General features: G+C 36.7%; 1 protein-coding gene across 1 annotated transcript in view; it reads right to left on the bottom strand.

Moving 5' to 3' along the window:
• Nucleotides 1–21,213, bottom strand: part of gpc6a (glypican 6a) — a 274,767-nt gene that overhangs the window by 154,744 nt on the left and 98,810 nt on the right. The window lies entirely within an intron of this gene.

Genomic DNA, 21,213 nt, shown 5'->3' with positions numbered 1-21,213 from the left:
ACTTTCACAGGCTCTTTTGTAGTTTTGTATAAGAGAGCTCGTTGTTACATAAGCAGTGGGATTTCCCCTTCTCTACAGTGACCACTATTCCTCACAGCTTTCCAGGGCGGGTTGTTTAGGACAACCATTAGCCCTTTTTTCTTGACACAATCAGACAACATACTGTGAAAACCAGTTCTAATGAAGCACAACCTGACCCTGAAAGCAGGCCTGCTGCTCCCTGAATGCAAATCACATCTTGAGTGTAGAGACTATACATCTCTTTACACTCTTTTTCTAACAATACCAGACTTGTGTGTGGATGATAATTATTACCAAGAAAATGACCATCACACCACAGTAAATCAATGCTCAATTTATTCATAATTGGAGATTATGCCATTTGTGATCTATCATAAAGTTTACAGTTTATGTAGTACAAGCATTTATAAAAAAAAAAAAAAAAAAAAAAAAAAACGTGAAAGATTGCATACTGGAAACCTCAGATAAAGTTTATATTTTCACAAGTCCATCAACAACTATTGGTGATGTATCAGGTCATCCCATTTACTACACCTTGGAACTCTGCTCCTGTTGGTAAGGGTCATTTGAAAAGAGAGAGGGTTGAGATAAAAAATAATAAAAGTGAACCTGGCCATTGTGAAGGTATTTAAGGCAGTACTTTTGTAAGAGCTGCTATGGCACCACCATTGTTAAAAAAACTAAAAAATGGCATATTCTGTCATCTCTTTGAAATGTTCATGAATTTGCTTTTCTTCAGAATTTAAGAAAACCAGCTCATTGAACAGCAGCAGTTCCTGCTATTTAAAAACATCCTTTTTAAAACCGCCTGTTAGTACTCCAGGTGGGGAAGGAAGTTAATTTGTATTCTCTGCTATTAACATGCAGCTGAAGAGGATCACTGGAGTCAGGCTACCATAGAAACGTCTTACTTCTAAATTAAATGAAGGAAATGACTGTTGTCAACATGCTGTAGAGCATGAGGATTGAATAGTTGTAGTAAAAATACTTTTAGGACAATAATCCAAAAAAATTAAAAGAATATACCATGTCTAAATGATACTTTTTAAAACGTAAATGTATCAGTCTGTGATTTTTCCAAAGTCTTATTTTTCTTCGTCTTCCTCGACTTCTTCTTCTTCTTATGTCTAATTTAAAGTTCCTGAAATTAACGTCTAATTCGTGTTGATTTGGCACATGCATAAACACACAACAGCTATCTGTCAGTCACTTTGTCCATCACCTCCCGCCTGGTACACTGTAGGACCCATCAGGTAAACGTGGCTAAAAAAAAAGTTGCGTTATCCTAAAAAACCCAAAACAGCTACTTCAGCTCTATTCTTCTGAATTGATAGAACTGACTTTTGCACCATGAGTGAAGTTACTGACTGAGTTAGACCAACTTCAACATTCAAGGAAAATGCTCTGAACTCTGTGGAAGAGCACTTTCTGGATCAAATGCACCTTTTTTAAATCTTCACTGAGAGCCTGATCACTTAATGGTTGGTTAAAAAACTGAGTAAACCTAAAAATCCAAAACAGCTATTTCATCTCTGTATTTCAAGAGGATCTGGCTGCAGAATTATGTGGTGGGGCGTTCAGCTGCAGACCTTTACAACGGGGCAAACTTGACTGTGGGGTAAGAAACAATGTACAATGCCAAACTAAGGAAACCCCAAAGAGGGTTAGTGCACCATATTATATGTATAATCTGTGCACATTTCTGTATATATATATATATATATATATATATATATACAGTGCTTAACAAATTTATTAGACCGACCTAACCCATTGGTCATTTCCAAAATCATTTTTTTTGTTTCTGCAATGGTTAATACACCAATATGTAGAAGCTCTTTAACCCAAATGATATTTTGATATTTTTAATGCTAAAATATAATTATTATTGTTAACCATGAATTTTCAAATTTACTAATTTACAAAAAAAGTGAAAAAATAGTAAAGCACATTATTATTTCTTGATTCATATGTCAAATTATAGTTATTTATTTGCATTCCTGAACAGAAAAATGAGTTTTAGTGGTTGAATGTTATGCTTGATTCATTTCTGACTTCTCAGAGAAGCCCAGTAAGCCGGCTCAAATTTGGGTGAATTCAGTTTGAAATTCCTCATTCCTGTTCAAAATAATAAAATGTGGAGAGCTCACTGAAAATGAAAGAGTCCGCATTAAAGCACTTCATGATGCTGGATGTTCTTTGAGACAAATATGACAGGTGGTCTAATAAATTTGTTCTGATAAAATATATTTGTTTGTATATATATATATATATATATATGTATATATATACACACACACATATATATATGTATATATATATATATATATGTACATGTTGAACACCCGTGAAGTGCGGGTTTCTTACTACCCATCAGTCTGCACGGTTGACTTGTGGAGGCAAACAGTAATGGATGAGGGACTTCTGATCCTATAGGGCATAAGTATCTTGTGTTTTATTCAGATTCTATGCTTATGTTTATTTATTTAATACATTTATAAAAGCACAGTCAGACAATCAAATCTGCAAAAATGTGCGTAACAGCTGTAAATACTATTTTTTATTTTCATTTTTTTAATTTGTAAGTTACATTTTTATATTTCATATTTTGTATTTATTCATTTTGCTTATTGCATGCCCTTTTTACTCTATATTACATGTTGTGTTTACACCACTCTTGCTGATATAAATGTGGAATCTCCCCTTGTGGTACTAATAAAGGAATATCTTATCTTTTCTTAGTGTAAAGCACCCGAACCCTAAAGGTTGGGGTCAGGGAGAGTGGCATAAGATTTAAAATAACAACCCACAAATTAAGGAAGACTTATAGAGGTTTCAGGTTAGGCACCCGAACCCTAAAGTTTGAGGTTAGTCCAAGGGGGAGGGGGATAAAATTAAGAGCAACACACTAAAAACCAAGGGGAAAACCAACAAGGATAAAATGTCACTTCTCATCCCACAGTTGAGGTCACCCCACCATAGAGGTCTGCAGCCAGATGCTTCACAAGTAAACAGTACACAATCACTTTTGTCATTGTACTCAAATTATTTAGAGTGAAGTTATTGACTCAGTTAGAGAAGTCCCACCTGTGGAGCAACCACAGTACACAATGGATGGTATACTGAAAATGGGGCTGGACTTGCAGTTACCTGCAGTTATTGTCCCTTGCTGTCAATTACATTTGCCTAACTTGAGCATAAATGTTCAAGATCCAAGTACATGATAGAAATAAGGGAAACTGCAGAGGATGAAGATGTAGTTTTGATTTGGATTTAAACAATTTTTAAGTATAGGAAAGTTTCCACAGTGTAGTTTATCTTAAAAAAAAGTTGACCTAACATAAATGTACGAGTGAAATCGAGATGGTATAACTTGAGTACCTGCTACTAAGAAAATGCTGTTTGTTTAGAGAGTCACAGTTTTAACATAATCAGTTGCTTCTTATATTTTGAGTTTTAGTAACTCATCTGAAATTACTAAAAAGACATTTTCCATCACTTAGAAAATGACGTAATTAGTTTCAACAAAAATTTTGAGTACTTTCAGCCTGTTTGGTTTCATAGTGCAGCATATAAAAGCCTTTAAATAAGTCAGGCTTTATTTTAATGCTCTTGTTTGCCTCTGTAGCTCATACTGTGACTTCAATATTAATTCCTGTCTGTTTCATTAGCTGCTCAAAACTCCCCACAGAACCTGTAATAACACTGATTTCATTTATAGAAAATGTCTATTGACACAGACAGTGCCTTTCTTCTGTGACTTCTTTCTAAATGCATTAGGTTAGCATGCTAAAAAATAAAATGTATTAATTTCCATGCTCAGCTTTGTATAATAAGCACCCTCTGGTCATTCAAGGCTCTTGGACCATTAATTGAAATTAAGCTTTAATTAACCACACTAAGAGTTACATATTCTATTGTTGCAGCCAGAGAAAAATGAGCTACTGAGTTTCCAAGAGTGTGAAGTAAAATGAGCGTGTCAAAGCATTTTTTTTCTGTGGATATTGTTATTATCCCAGCAACGGAAAGGTCACCTTTATTAATCAGAGTAATTATTTACAGTAATTAGGCCAGATATCAAAGGAGCACTTAGCACTGCTCTCAGAGAAAATGGATTCTTCACACCCAGAATGACTTGGAGGCAACTAACATAGTTTTCTATTTTGTATGCAATATTAAAGCTACAAAATCCAGCCTCAATTATGCCTGTTTGCCTTAAACGGGGAGCTCGCTTTGACACATTTTGTGTTCGTAATTAGGATTTTTAGGTGCTGTGCTTTTCCCTCGTTAACCACCTACGGGTGGCAAGATGTTAAACTGCTGTAATAAAAACCATACATGATTTTCATATAGCTGCTTTCTGTAGCAAACCTTTTAAAAATACAGTTTAATTTATGCTTTTAATTTCTTCTTTACTTCATGGAATGCCAGTGTGCATTAGTCAACACTTCAGTATTACACATTTATGCTAATATGTCAGAACTGGCACAGAGACTACATTTCATCTGAAATTCTGAGGCAGGTACTGAGAAAAAAAGTTCAACAAATATTACAGATATAACAAAAATTAATTGCTTTTTTTTTAAATTTTATTTGATAATGATTTGCTTTTCCCTAACCAATTAAGAGTTCATGTACTTAATTCATGATTAACCTACTTTTTCAGTATTTTTTTTGCACATATATTTATTACATATATCTAACAACAAGGAAAACTATTCAATCTGGGCATGACCAGATTTAAGGCTCTCCATGTTTCAGGCTGGGAAATCAGCCTCCGCCACGTGAAAAATATGGACATTTTTGAGCAGTGTCAGGTGAATTTGTTCAACTTACCAGCCACTGGGGCAGGTTTAGAAAGTAGCCTAACCGAATAAGACTGATTTTGTTTGTTAACAGCACAAATTAAACCCCTTTTTCTTTTCTGCTTGTTCCTGCTGACTTTATGAGCAAAGCTGAGCGGACCTACACACACACTGACCAAAAAAATAAAAAAATGCCTCCTCCTCCCTATGTCAGAGCTGTCCCTTGGACCTTTTATTGATTTACAAAGCATCATGGTCAAAATAATTTGGCTTTTATAACCAAAAAAATATCTTTACCTTGTTGTCTTTAAACCATTCCTATGTAGCTTTCGCTGTATGCTTTGGATCATTGTCTTGTTGGAAAATAAATCTTCCTCTGAACCTTGGTTCCCTAGAGACTAATTAAGATTGCCCCCCTGATTTTCCTATATTTACCACATTCATTTTACCCTCTACCTTTATATGCCTTTCAGGGACAGCTGTCAAGAAGCATCCCCACAGTATGATGCTGCCACCATTGTGCTTCACAGTGGGAATAGTTTGTGTGCAGTGTTTGGTGTCTTCCAAACATAGCGTCTCATCTGATGGCCAAAAAACACCATTTTATCTCATTACAACTTTCTTCCATTTGACTATGGAGTCTCACATATGCCTGCTGGTGAACTCTCGTCAAGATTTAATACAAGTAGCGTTCCCTTTGCCACTCTCCAATAAAGCTTTGACTGGTGAAGAAAGCAGGTGACAGTTGTTGTATGCAGAGTCTCTCTTAACTCAGCTGCTGAAGCTTGTAACTCTTTCAGAGTAGTCATAGGAGTCTTCGTGGCCTCTCTCACTAGTCTCTGTCCTGCATGGTCACTTAATTTGTGAGGACGGCCTGATCTGGACAGATATACACATGCACCATATTCCTTCAATTTGTTGTTGATGGATTTAACTGAACTCTTTGGGATGTTCAGTGCCTTGGATTGTTTCTGTTTTTGTATCCATCCCTTAACTTAAACTTTTCAACAACCTTTTCTCCCCATTTCCCTAACTGTGAAACTAGCACCAATTTTCTCTTAAATTTCCCTCTGCTTCCTGAAATTTTACCTTAATGCTTCTATGTCTGCTCCTCTCTGCTTTTTATTGTTACCTTGCTTGTTTCTTATTGCCACCTTATCTCTTTTTTTTCCCAGCTATTTTCAGAGCTTTTACCCCCTCCTCCTCTTTTATTCTCTTAACCTCTGCTGTGTCCCTATAGCTGATTAATATTGTTATTATGATTTTATCAGGACTAATATTTTACCACTTCTAGCTTTTAAATTTTTGTATTATGACTCATTTATCCTTACACATCTAAATTGCTTTTATTCTACTTCTGCTGCTTTGATTCATATTTTTTGGTCTCTCCCTATCATTTTATTGCTCTTAAATTTCTGGTTCTTAGGTCTCTTTTTTATGCAGCTGGGTTTCCTGTGTTGCCTGGATTCATCTAGGTTGTTCTTGATTTTTAGTTCTTTGTTTTATTTTTTCTTTGTCTTTAATTTTACACTGGAATTTTACATATCAATGGTTCCATAATGTTTTTCCAACTTGTCATGTTTTCTGACTTCATTGGACTGTTTTGTTCTAGTTTTTGTACTCTGGTGATCGTACATCATTGTTAGCAGTTGTCCAAAGGGCTCTAGTTAAACTAACTTTAACTTCTTGAGCTTAGCTTCATTAACTTATCTGTAATAGCAGAGATAACAAAGGTTGGCAGACGTTATGCGGAATGATTCAATGTAAATACTGTAGCACCAAACTAACGGAGAGACACTCGTGGTAAAGATGGTAAAAAGGCAGTTATATTTTTCACATATTCTGAGCCAAAAACTTTAACTTCAGTGGCACTTTGATGCTGATCCTCTATCTTGTTGTCTGAGATGGTGATGGCAACGAGATGCAGTTTATCACGTTTGCACTGGGACCTGTAAATTTTGGCTTGTAACTGAAGCTTTTTATCGACCTTCTCAACAATAAAATGATTAATATATTGCTCCAATGTGTAGTTTAGACCCTTTTGGTGACTTCTTGATAATATGTGATTTTATGTCTTCAAAAATCATCAATTGCCTCCTGCAAAGTGTCTCCTACTGTGACACCTGCCATAGCGCCTGTCACTAAATGTTCGTTTGTCTGAGTGAGTGGAGGGGGGCGTGGCTTAGCCATAGGTCAATTGGCTGTTTCATTAATTTAGTCACTGTAAAAGGTGGTGAATGTTTATGCAGCCACTTATTTTACATTACATATATCTATTAAATTGACATTAGTTTGTACAAATCTACTTTCACATTAAAGATTTTTTTTCATCAAAAAGTCCAAATTATTTTGACTGTGATTGATTTATAAAATCACTAAAAGGGTGAAATATCCAAGGGAGTGAATAATATTTATAGGCCTTGTAGTTCTCCACCACAACTGGTATATCTGCTAGGGGTGTATTTAACCAAATGCCTTTCTTGTCTTAAGTCCAGAAGTTAAACAAAGCCTGTATTTTGGCGTGAAACTGTTGAAATTGTGCACAAATTAATAAATTCTATCGATTCTGACACTTGCATTGCACGAAAATGCCTGTGAATTCACACTGCCCCCTGTAGGAACCACGGCAAATGTTTGCATGGTTAATAACAGGAAAAATGCATCGATGAGATTAGATAATTAATGCACCAACTCTCTCTTGTTAAGTAGCCTATAACTGGAATACTATAAGTCTTGATTATCAAATTATATCTCCTTCAATAATGCTGCTTGTTAAAATAGTGTGGCTGGCAAAAAACTGTTTGTGGCTGTTAAATTCACACACTGCCATGTATTTAAAAAAGGATATTTCTACCATATTCACAAAGTGCCTTAATTGGCTTTTAAAAACTGCCAAACTATGAAAACAAATAAACTCCCCTCTGACAATTGAAAGCTGTCCAAATTTGTTTCTAAGCGTTTTTTATTCTCAGGATGTGAAGTGAGTTTTAATTTAATTGTTTGCATGAGAAAAGGACATGTATAGTAGACACTGATTAAAAGGCAGGTCGGTTCATGCGCCGTTGTTCATCAATCACAATCAAATCCACTTTAAACCCTGACTGAGAGTAAACAGATGAGTGAATACATGAATACCAAGGGGCTTTTATCTGCAGGTAACTTTGATGACAAAGCATTTTCAGCTGATGACACTGTGTGCAACGATACTGTACAGAGCAGACGGCCAGGTGGTAAAAATCCATTCTACCCACATACATGATGCATATCACACCGCAGCTGACTGCATCAATACAGGAGCCCCGTAATTAAAGGCCCCTGTCGTAGGAGTCAGAGGAGGAAGGGGAGATTCACACAGCCCATCAATCACACGCTGGCAGCTCATTTTAAACATCTTTAAAATTAAAATTGCACCAGCCACTGCTTTTTACAAAGAGCAATTGTTTTCTGACAGCCAAGTGAATCTTTGCCGAAATCTCTGGAAGGAAGGTTGAGTGCAGAAGACTTTCATGCAGAGAGCTGACAGACTGAATTGAGAAAGAGCCTGTTCTCTGTTCTCAAAGAAATAACTTTGGCTGTACTTGATGCTCTCTGATAGCAGCAGAGAAGGAGAGGGGAGGGGGTCACATATTTGCCTTGGATAATGGGCTTTTTAGACAACGAGGCACACAGCCAGCTAGCCAAAACAGAGAAATTTCACAATTCAGCATCTGTTGTATTAAAAAGAAGCTTGGTGGTGTCCAAACGCACCATCTGGCTCTGTAAATAAAGGATGAGTGGGAATCCATGCCAGTTCCTTTTGCAGATTTGTAAGTTAGTTAGAGAATTATTTGTATCCAATAAATCATAATGCAGAATATTATTACATGCACATTTTGCCAGAAAAGGATGAAAACCATGGTGCCAGCAGGAATAAACAAAGGTTGTGTCCCATGCTTTTGAAGCTCCACAACCTGCAGGGTTTCCAACACCTCCTTTGCAGGAATTATAAAACATTATAGATCAGGTTCAAACAACTAACAAATCCACCCTACCGGTTTTAAATTCTTTGAACATTAAATAGGCTCTTACATGAAGAACAGCAGTGCACATTAGGATTCACACTCAGGTACAGTGTGCAGTATTTATTGGAGCAGTAGGCACACGTAGCACATTCCTCACATAAAGTACCGCTGTCATTAAAGCCTGATGCACACTAGAATTTATATTCCACTGTGCAACCCCAGCAACCTCACAGCTGAGAGAGAAATATTGTATGTTTCCGTCACAGGACAGAAATTCATCAATAAGAGGCTTTTTACTTTATTTTATCTGGATGTTGTTGCCAGAGGTGCAGAGAGGCTACATGATAGAAATACTGATAGTGAGGGAAGAACTGTATGATAAACAGGCTCCCTGTGTGATAACTGTGATACCATCACAACGTTTTTCCCACTGTATAGCTGATTTAAGTAGCTTGCTTAGCATGCTAACTGTTTCTACAGCTGTGAGATTTTAAATATGGTTTATATTTGAGGATTTGGATGAAAGATATTTTTAAATATTCAAGTCTTTTACAGGTCATAAAACAAACTAAAACGACTTTGTCTGACCCATAAAAGCAAAATTGACCATCTAGTGAAAACAGATAATTTCTCAATGGTTATTTTATAACCAGGCACTGCTGTCTTTTTCAAAAAAACGCCTGCTTTATACTTCTGCATTTACAAACTAGGAACCTACGCTGTTGTGAGTATTACAAACTGTGTTGGTGTGTCTGCCTCCTCTCTTATACTCTGCCCAAACACTTCACTACAGTGCAGTTCTATGCAAACTCCTGGTCCTAACACTACATTTCTTGCCTGTATGTGTATTGGAAACCAAGCGTATCACACTGAATTCAGAGCTGATACATATAAAGCAGCTGCAGTTGATTATACTGCTGTTATTGCAAAGAAGAGACAGAGAAGATTACGAATACCACCCCTGAATCAGCTAGTGCAGAGGACTGAGAGACATGGATGAGAAAACGCACCTCTGAGATAACAGACCAGTCTGCTGCCTTTTATCTAACTCCATAGTACACAATATGCCTATAGACATTTACAGACACTTGATGCTACCCAGCTGACCAATCACAGGGCTTGCAGTCTGCATCATGACTACATGACCAGGCCTCTAGGGTCCATCCCTATACACATCTCTGGATAGGAGATAAATTATCCAGCTTTGTCCACAGGGGCCCCAAAATGCTCCAAACATTAAAGACCATGTAAAGTGAAATCCAAAGTTTTTGTCTTAACACGCTAGAAATGTTGGAATATGGTTGCTGTAAACATGTGAAAACTCTGAGATCTACATGAGACTGAATTCTGAATTTAGGCCATTTCATCTCTTTCTTGGCTTGGTTTCATGTGGGCAGGGCCAAAATGTTGGCTCACGATGTCATGAGCCCACAGTAGAGAATGACCCCGCCCCTCTAACACTACAATATTGTGGAAGGAAGCAGTCACCTGGAGCAGGGACTTCTGGTTCATTTTGTGCAAAGGAATTCAGTCTTGTACTCTTGTACCGTTCTCTATGTTCTCCATGTTTCATTGCAGAGTTATAATTATGCATGTTTTGTTTATTGGTTCATGTTTTTAGGGGAAAATATTTTTCCAAGTATGACACCATGAGTGAGGGGGTTAATGCTGCAGACTACCTGTGTCCTGAGTGGGCGTGGTTTCAGCTCATTCAACAGACACGCCCACACATGATTTGAAGCTTAATTTTATAAACTTGGAGATGCTATATGTTACTGAAATTTGATCTGGGGGTTCATAACACAGTGATCTATCATACGACAAACCTAAATACAGATTTATTTTCACTTTACAGGGTCTTTAAGTTTGACACCTGAGCTTTAAGGCAGAAGTGATAATACCTTTTTTCCAAATACATACTGTACGGTGAAAGTTGATGGCTTAACCCTCAGAGAGTGTAAAAGGAAATGTTACACCTAAAGTGGTGGTGACCGAAAATGGCAGCATACATAAATGGCAATAGAAATTACAATAATTTTTTTTTGCATCAGTTTTTCAATCAACATCAGACATTAATATCAAATATTGTTTTTTTCCCCTTTTTTCCTTTTATTTCTTTTAAGAATTTAACCCTTTCAGTGCCAGTTTAGTGCAAAACCGCTGATGCTTATAATGTAAAAAACTACTTATACTATACAAAAAATTGGATTTCCTTGAAGGGGATTATCAAAGCATTGGATATGTCAATATTAAGCAACAACATTGACGGATTTTTATGGATTATTTTACTTTTTTTTTTTGTTATGATAGTGCACCTACAGACCACCAGGAAAAAAGCCTGCAATTTCCCCTCAAGTCAAATGTTAGAAATGGCTGATTTTTGGTGACAAACTGGAAAAGCTGCAAACTTGAAGCAATGACTGCAGAACAAAAGCCTAATATTATAAATGCATGTTTTTTTTCTTTATACTGCCCTGGATGGGGAGTCAAAAATTGTGGTTTCAATGGGGCATTTTTGGTCTCAAACACCCTGAGTATATAGACAATGTTTACAGAGCTTATTATTGACCTGTTACATGTTTTGAAATTAAAAGTTCTATTGAAATAAAAACATTATCCTCAAAAATGTATGCTTTTATTGCTAACAATCAAAATACTGATGAAAAAAGAAAACAAAAAATGACCAAAAAGCCAAAATGGCACCCTCTAAGGTTTGAAGAAACTTGAGGCAAAGGAATAAGACGGTACTTTTTCTTAAACTTTCCTTTTTAAAAGAAACATGCTGAGATATGACAGTGTAAGCTGTTCCTAAATACTATGTTTCTGAATTCCATACTAGGTTATGCCTCTACTCCACTTCCCTGTAGAGGGAAATATCTGACTTTCTCTGCACCACTTTGATTCAACAGTTGCAACTACTGCTTCCTTTTATAGACTATGATTCTGAAACCTAAATTGATACCTGTGATGAAATGGACATTTTTTTCAGAGAAATTAACCCAACACTGGTTTGTCTGCAGTAGGCTACAACATTTAAATGCAGCTTAAATGTGACTACATGATAACAAACAGATGTATGAGTTATGTAACAGATAATTCACAGTGAGCAGCTTGTGATAATGGTATGGTGATAGCAACCTGCTCACAATACATCATCCTGCTGATGACATGGCCAGGAGCTTTGGATATCGACAATTTGAAACAAAAATGATTTGGAAAAAAAAAAAAATCCAATGTATTAATTTTGTTAAAAAATAGTCTGTAGCAATGTAGAGCTTCAGATAAATCTGAAGTCTTCGTTAAAAGAGCTATGCTAGGTTTCATTACTTGCATGAAATTGATAATTTACACTAATGAGGAATTGAGACATGATTAGCAGCTGTGGCCATATGACATATGCCAATGTAGATGGTTAGTGTAAGTTATTTTGAAAGAAATAGCAAGAATTTTAAGTAAGCAAGCTAAATGTCACATATTTGTTGAATAAAATGAAAACACTGAAATACAAATGTAGTTGAAAAGCATTCTTCATGTCTAAAGGTAATAACTGATCATTTCCAGTCGAGGTGCAAAGATCTGGCAGAGATGTCTATGGGTATGGGGGTGTTCGGTGTTGTTTGTTAAAACAGCAGAGATATGCTCAGCCTGTAAGAGCATTTTCCATTATGTGTTAGCATTGAGCAAACTAACTAAGAAGGTCCATCTGTGACCTTCCTGGAGAATCATAAACCAGACACCACTGATGAACAGCTGCACATTAATCAGCATAATACCTGACTGAGATTTTCCTAGTCACTGTCAGTCTGTCACTAGTCACTAGTCTACAGACATCACCACAGCCCACAGCACATTTCTTCTAGTGTATTTTTGTAGATATTTTACTCATCTTTTGCCTCCTTTAACCTCTTTCCTCCATTATTATTCTCTCCTTTCCCCATCAACAGTAAACAGACCAAAGTCAAATTAGTCAGACTTCTTTCTGCAGATTGATACAATTACAGGTGGCCTGCAAGATTCTACAATTAGAACTGCATCCCTAGCAACCATCTGCTGTTCATAGTAAAAATGTATTCTTCTTAACATCATTGTTCACTGAAGGACGGTAGATCTTTACTATACAGGAATGGCCAATAAGAATGAGGCATTTAACACAGCCGCGTAATTAATGTATGACTTAAAAATGACTTTTTTCTGTTGTAGCAAAGTAGATAACAAGGGGGCAAAAAAATAACTACTGCAGAAGAAGACAAACAGAAGGAGGGGCTCTGAACAATACAATTTGTACAAGATCCTAAAGTCACATCTAAACTGAAGTGTTAGCCAGGGGAATTTGTGTAAACTTTGAAAGTACAGAAAAGGTATGTGCTTTTTTAGTTGCCTATCTTCATCACACTTGCTAGTCAGCTACAGACCTTGCTAATCAGTAAAAAAAACAACATTCTTACTTTTTCAAGGGGTGCACAGTTCAACTAAATATCTATCACACATGCCTGAGATCCTGGTCAAATGCTCTTTTTAAACTTTAATGAAGCCTCCCGCCACTAGTAGCCACTGCTGCTTCAGTTAATGGTCCCTGCCTTCATACCAGAGCTTTCCCCAGTACGTGGCTGGACATAAACATGAGAAGCTTTTCCATTAGCATGTCGTGGTGGTATTTCTATCTATAAAACAGAAATGAAGTTGAATGTAGCCTGTTGATACTTACATATAACTACTCAACTGAAAGGACAAGCATGACATTAACCACAATTATGATCTACAAAGCGAAGTGAAGGCTGGCCAAGCAGCTGCTAACTTAGCCACACTCATATACCAACTGACCCTGACCCTGTGATGCTTTTGAGTGTTTTCTTTAGACTAGTTGGTTTACCCTCTGAGCCCTGAGCTATTTTTAACCATTTTGTCTCACGTGGACTTTTTGTCTTAAAAAGCTTGTTAAACATCAACGCTGTGGTGCACAGTCAAGCTCTGAACATCCTTTTTATCAAGAAAAACTGGTCTTGGAGAATATGTGTTCTGCAGTAATGTCACTTCAATTAGAAAAATGTAATGGTACTAAAAAGACAAAAGAAAAACTGAATGGGACTTAAAACACAAAGATTTTTCTGTGTGACACACAGTAAACAATAATGACTGAGACTTTTTTTGGACAAACTTCTTCTCCAATCTCTTGGGGACCATAAAGAGAAAAAAAAATAATTCTGTGACAAAGATAATTTTCAAAATATTGACTTATTTACTAAAAAGTCCTGGTGCTTCTTTGTATTGGCTCTATTTGTGCCATTAGTCAAAGCAGTTCCTGTCTGCAGTGACACAGAGGGCTGCATCACAGTATTTCCTGTTTTTCCTTTAGGAGCCATTCAAGCTGTCTCCACCAGGATCAGCACTTTAAAAGTTGCACAGTTTGACAGTTTCAGTAATTGCTAATCTTGGCCAATTTGGTGGTGTGGATTTGATCTTTGAATACCCTGAAAAGTCACACAAGTTTTAGGCTTGTTAGAAAAGCCTCTGTAAAGGCTACAGAGGCATGGATAGCATCATTGGAATGGCACAACAATGATTAATGGTTCAAAAGTTTTGTTTCTTTCTGCAACTTTTTATAACCTGTGTCATACACGACAACACTGGTCTAAGAGGGTTAAATGAATTCTTAGTATTTCCAATGCTAACACATAATGCCGATCAAATGTTTAGAAAAGCCACCTGCCTGGCTACAGCACCTGTTAATGGGGCTGCTCTCTCTAATCTACTGCCTGGATGTAAACAAGCACAGTGAACGGACAGTATCACATAGGAGCAGTATGGTTTAGCAGTTTAAATAGATAAAATTCATTTAAAAAATGGACATAGGCTGTTCTAGGTTAACCTATATGAACCAGATAAAAGTATAACCACATTTAGATAGGGAAAATCAAAATCAGCCTTCAAGGAGAACCAAAGGCATTGGTGCTAGCACTGCTAACGTTAGCCACAATCAGCAAACCAAATGACAGCAATAACCAACTGATATCAAAAAAAAAAAATTGTTGAAGTTGAAGTTATATTTTTATATCTCTTCCAAAAATGACCAGTTTTGAATCAGGAATGAAGTAGTATCAAAAATGTATTATTTTTACATTTTCTGCCTTGTTATAAATTCAGGAAATGCCTCTCTGCAAGTCTGTCATGTGATTTGGGGCTGGCATAAGAAGCAGCCCGATGAGAGAACAAATAAATCAGAGCAAGAACACTGATTTGTGATTGCCTCCAGAGAGGATAAGACAAGGCAATGATAGTTTAAGACTTGCTGAATGATGGTGTGAACCAGCAGGGAGTTGCCTTTTAAATAAAGAATGGTAGTAAATTATATGGAGGACTGGAGCCAAGAGGCATAGCTTAGGCATAATAATGAAAAAGGAGAAAGAGGGAAGAGGAGAAGTAGCCTTTGTGACAGATTTTTGTTATCAAGCTCCAATGATTGCAGACTTTATCTTTTACTTATCACCACTTTCATATGCAGTAGCTCTCCACCACTACCAAATATGACCAAAATCATTTTGATAATGTGTGTGGGTGGGGGTATGACATACTAACCCTTGCATAGCCAATTAGCTTGATATATTCAACTCCACAACTTCTAATGCAGTCATCGTGTTTCATTTCATTTGTGCTTCCTCCTTTGCAGCATCACTGGAGCTCTGCTAACAAATTGTCCAATCCAATCTGAGTGCCAGAAAAATCAACGTTGCCCGACAGTCTCATCAGAATAAGTGCACCAGTAAACTAACAAAGCAGAGAAAAATACTGGCCTTAGAATGGCCCTTATTAACAAGCGTGCACAGAGGATACAGCACACAGAGCTGTGAATCTAAGTGGTTTGGATAGCTATGACCGAGCTAGGCTACATAGGCTGCTACTTTGAATGTTTCCTGGATCTGTGTCACAGCCAACAAAGCTCAGCTCCTCCAGCATGCAAGTTCTTTAAAGAGAGAGGCAATCCGTTCCTGCATTCATCACTCCTGCCACCCGTCAGCGAGCTGTGTGACAGGGCTGGATGCAGAAGAGCGCATGCTACATGAGCCTTTCAATTTGAACCACAGGAGGCTTGAAGGCTGAGGGCCCCAGAGCAAGAGGGACAGCTGGTAATGTCATAGGTTTTCAGTCTTCCCTCACAATAAGGGGGTCTAAAAACTGTAGAAATGATCAGAAATGCTTTGTTTGCTGTCATGTGTAGGTTTCAAATCAAGTGGTTTAGTAAGAGCTTACAGAAGATTATGTCAGAATGATTATCATTTGTCAGAGAGTAATTTTGTAACTTTAGGCTTAATAGAAACTTCAAGTTATTTTTTAAGAAAAAAAAAAAGAGAAAGGAACACTGATGCAATAAACTACACTAAACATGAAATGTCATTTATCAGAGCTTAAACTTCCAGCCATATCAGTAAGGTTTGTGTTTAGTTGTGGAGAAACATTACTGTGTGCAGCTTTAAAGACCAAAAGCAATGTCTTATTATACACAAGGCTTCAGTTGTATTTTATTGTATTTCATTGCAACACAACATATCCTACCATATTGTAAAATATCATATCAGGTGGTATTGCACGGGATATGCATGATATGCACAAGATACTGTGATGCATCTATTTTCAAATTCTAACATGACATGTTGTATCAGTTGTATTGATCCCATTGTATTAGTTTTGTTATTATTCCATTATAATCTATTTTATTCTGTTTTATATCCTTCATTAATTTTTTTTCTTTCAAGTTATGTTCTTTTTTTTTTTTTTTTTTCCACTTTAACCTTACCTCCAGTGTTTCCTCATCGCAACCTCAATAGGCAATTCCTCAGTAACCAAGTTCCTGTTCTTACAGAATCCTTTATTAAGATATATTTACCAACATTGTCTATGGATTACAGGGTGGGGGAGAGGAGTGGGGTAAGAACATTTTTTTTATTTATTTTGTCTGTATTTAAAGCACATACATTGATATATTACTGTATCGTATCGCATCTCATCTTATCACATCTTATCTTATAGTATTGCATCAATTAGTATCTATTCATATCTTACTGTTTCATATCACATCAAATTGCATTGTGTTGTATCTCATCCTATTGTATCATACTGTATATAGTATTGTACTGACTGGTATCCATTTGTATCTTACTGGATTGTATCACATCACACCATACTGTACCATATTGCATCACATTGTATCATACATTATTGTATCAATTGATATCCATTAATATTTTACTGTATTATATGGCATTACACCGTATTGTATCATATTGTACCATAAGGTATAGTATTGTAGTGACTGGTATCCATTTGTACTTTACTGTATCCTATCCTATCCAACTGCATCACATCACAATGTGTTGGACTGTATTGTATCGTCCCATATCAAACAGTTTGGTTTGGTTTGGTTTCCCTTTGGTTTTATATCATAACATATCATCTTATCTCAACTTATCTTATCTCATCTTATCTTATCCAATTGTATCATATCATATGGACTGGTATTCATTCGTATCGTAGTGTACCCTGTAGTATCATTTCGTATCCTTTCTTACCTCACTGTATCGTATAGTGTTGTATCCTATTGTATTATATAGATTGGTATCCATTCATATCTTACTGTATCATATAATACAGATTGACATTTATTCGTACTGTATCTTAACCTATACTGTATAATGAATATGTTTCATATGATATTATTTCTTGTTGTTTATTTGTATAGAATATACATTTAACAGCCATACTAACTACCTATTCCTCCTCCTTACTGCCTGTCAGAGAAATGCCACTGCACCATTTTAATCATCTCTTTATAAAACAAGCAAACAATGATGCTGCTGTTTCTGAGGACATTCTGTCATTGATCATATGTTTCTCAAACTAAACCTGATTGCTGCACATCTTCACACATGGAAAAATTGTGATAGGTATTTTTATTTCTCCAGAAATTGAAATGAATTTAAGTGAAAATGGGACATTGTCTGCCCTTGGCAGCAAATTTGAAGTGCTATATATTTGCGCCTTGCAATTCCCAGACAAGGACATCTGTTTTCTCCTGGGATCAGCCAGTCTTAACTCTACCCTCCACTGCAAAACTGACAGCAAACAATGAAGCAGAGAGCCCCGCTTTTTAACAGGAGCCTATCTGATAGGCCATGATTGATGCTAGATCTGAACACATTCCCACATAATGTATTCTACCCAATCCAATCCCACTCCCACCTGCACGGCAGGTGAGATGGATGCTTCCCTCCTCAAAATAATAACAGTAATCATCCTGTACAGTGCCTGTGTGTCATTCACTGTGCTTCTTGTTATTTGATGTTAGTTTATTATAACAAGACAGAGCTCTACCAGCTGTTTGGTTATATTTATTCTTTACAAGTTATACTGAGATTTAAGATGCAGGCCACCTAGTGGTTGTCTCTGCATGGTCCTTGTATAGAGGCTATTGTCCTCAAAGAAGGGGGCCTGGTTTCAAAACCGTACTGTGGCTCCTTTCCCATATGTAATTTCACACTCTCTTTACCTAAATATATTGCACTGTTTAAAGCTAGAAATAGACAAAATATTAACACCACAGTGACATTTGGTCTTCACTATGATGGTTGCTAATGGGGGGGATGGGGTGATCCTCCCTTTGTGCCATCTTTGGAGGTAGTATTGATAATATCCTCTGAGGAGATAAGCAGTTGAGGAGCACAGAGCTGTTTGTGCATGCATGTTTAATTTTGTGTATGTGGAGCACCTGCTGTGTCACGCTCTCTTATGCTTCTGGAAAGCCAAAGCAAAATGTGAATTGACCGACTTATACTCTTTTCCCACAGGATAAGTATTACCTGGGGACCTCTGGTAGTTTCTAATAATCTCACTGGATGTCTGTGTTTTTAATCCTGTGTGAATTGACCATCTCTTTAATTCAAGGAGTAAAACTTCCAGGGCAAATTGTCTTCTGTATTTCAGCTCACACAGAGATCCACAGGTAATTCTAATCCTGCACGAATCAGCATCTCTGTAATTTAGGCTGGCAATTTTGTATTTTCTGTATGGGTTTTCCGGCACTTCTTCTGTCTGAAAGAATAATAATAGGCCTTCTTAGGACATTGTCAACAAAGTTTCGACACATATGGGTTATAAATAGTGTTTTGCTTTCAGTTAATTTCAGTTTATGTGTAAAAATGTCTTTATTTAACTTATTTTTGTAAACTTTGCTGTCCAAATGTCCATGCCCACACTGTTACTCTCTTCACACGTACAGAGCTTCTGCTAAAAGGGCCTGGTCTTTTATTGGTATTATTTTGCCACACATTTTACTCACAACACATTTTTGGATTTGAAATGTGTCGCTCAACATTCAGTCATAAGGCTACAACAGCTGATCTGCGAAAGGGGGTTGTTGTGGATGTGTAACAGTCCAACATTTATAGAGCACAGAATAATATCCACAGCATCAACTGCATAAAATCTGTTAAAAATGACAGGAGAGGTGAATATTTAACACTAGATGACTCAAATGGACTTTCTGGACTTTTTCTCTCTTCCTCTGTCTGATCAGCTGTAGATATGTCATCGCTACAGCCATGCACTATATCCTCATATTTTCCCTCAAAAATGTTTATGGATATCAGTACTTTTTAGACTATTTATCCCGTGCAAATGCACCGCATCAAACACTGATGTCAGGGCGTAATTCAAAGGTCCACAGGTAATACCAGTCCCATGCGAATAGGTCATTAGATGCCAAATACCACATTGTTATAGTATCAATAACGTCTCAAGGTGTAAAGATAGTGACTCTTTATTATTATGCAGTCAAGCAAATACACTGTAAAAACATCTTATGCCCTAGTTTTCGAATCAATTCAATGTCCTGTTTCTCCAATAAAGGCATCCAAGCTCAAAAATAGAAAGATAAATATATATTTATAGACCTGCAATCAGCAGACATTACAGTACTGACAAATTTTAGAATGCCTTTGCATTAATGCATGAACCAAGCAAACCAGCAACCTGAACACTGGTGATTCGGTGCAAAAACGGCATATGCAACTGACAAAGAGCAAAGGTACAAGACTGTGTACATACTTTTTTATGCAGATAAAGGAACTGCATATCCCACAATCCACTGTGCTTCCTTTTATTCATACTTAAGTATAGTTTTTCAATTTTCACATCATATATGTAGCTTTTTACTAAACCTATCTTTATCAAGGTACATGGTAGTTTTTGAGTACATTGCTCTATACTATGTTAGTATGTGTTCTTGTCATTACCAGCTGACAGTCATCCTTCGCATGCGCGGTAGACATTACCATGATTACAGCAGACCTCACTAATCACAGACATCGCTGTGACACTCTAGGATTATGGGCACTGTAGTGTTTTTGGCTGAGATTGTAAATAAATTATATTATAAACTTTTGTCTTCTACAGGAGCTTGTGCCAGTGTTTCACACTCATGTAGCTCACAGTAAGTCTGACTTGGATATTTTTACATTAAAGCCAATAATGATCTGTGATCCTGGAATCACACTGTTTAGCTCTATACCTATATTTTCAGGCATCATTGGGTGCTTTTGAACAGCAAACACACAGAAGAGAAAGGCCAAGTTGCTTTGGTATTTATTTAACTAAATTTTGCCAGGATTACTTACAAAATTAGGTTGTTTTCTACACATCTTAACTCATTTATCTCATGATCTTGAAATAGCAAAGTAGGTTTTCCCTTTTTTTATGTGTTGATTTCTTGAGGTCTCTAGAGAATAATCCATATTCACATTTTTTAAAGCAAAACAGAGTTAAATAAAGTGTTTCTAAGCATGCCCTCCCAGGGCTTCTGCAACGGGGTGTTATTTAGACATGTTTATTTGCCCTGTCTCTGTGTCCAGTCATTAATTTAAGATTCAGACTGCAACATTTCTTATCAAATAAGTTTGAGTGGTTGAACATTTTTCCTGGAAACGTGGGACATAATTTCTCATTAAGGAGGCCATTGGGGAAACTAGTGTCCATATTTGCTTCAAATTTGTTGCTCATACCCCAGAAAAATATTGTGAAAAGTTCTTGACTGTAAATGGAGAATTTCCCCCCATAAAATATAACTAGTATGGCGAATTAACTTTGTAGCCAGAGACAGTGCAGTCCTTGCTCTAAATGGAGCCTTTGGGGATCATTTTCCTTCAACGCCACCTACAGTATCTACAGAGATTTGAGTTCTTGTCATTATCTCAAAGCACTGAAATAATTGTCCTTGAGGAAATTAATTACCTTTGTGCACTGTTGCACTGTGTGAGGAAAGTGATTTAGAGATAATGAAAGCTGAAGCACTGTCATCTCTTACTCTGTCCCTCATTTTTCAGACTAATAAAGTCAGGTGA

The sequence above is a fragment of the Cheilinus undulatus genome, linkage group 1 (assembly GCF_018320785.1).
Source record: "Cheilinus undulatus linkage group 1, ASM1832078v1, whole genome shotgun sequence".
Taxonomy (NCBI): Eukaryota; Metazoa; Chordata; class Actinopteri; order Labriformes; family Labridae; genus Cheilinus; species Cheilinus undulatus.
Note: the sequence above shows the minus strand (reverse complement) of the source record. Positions and strands in the feature narration are given on the sequence as shown.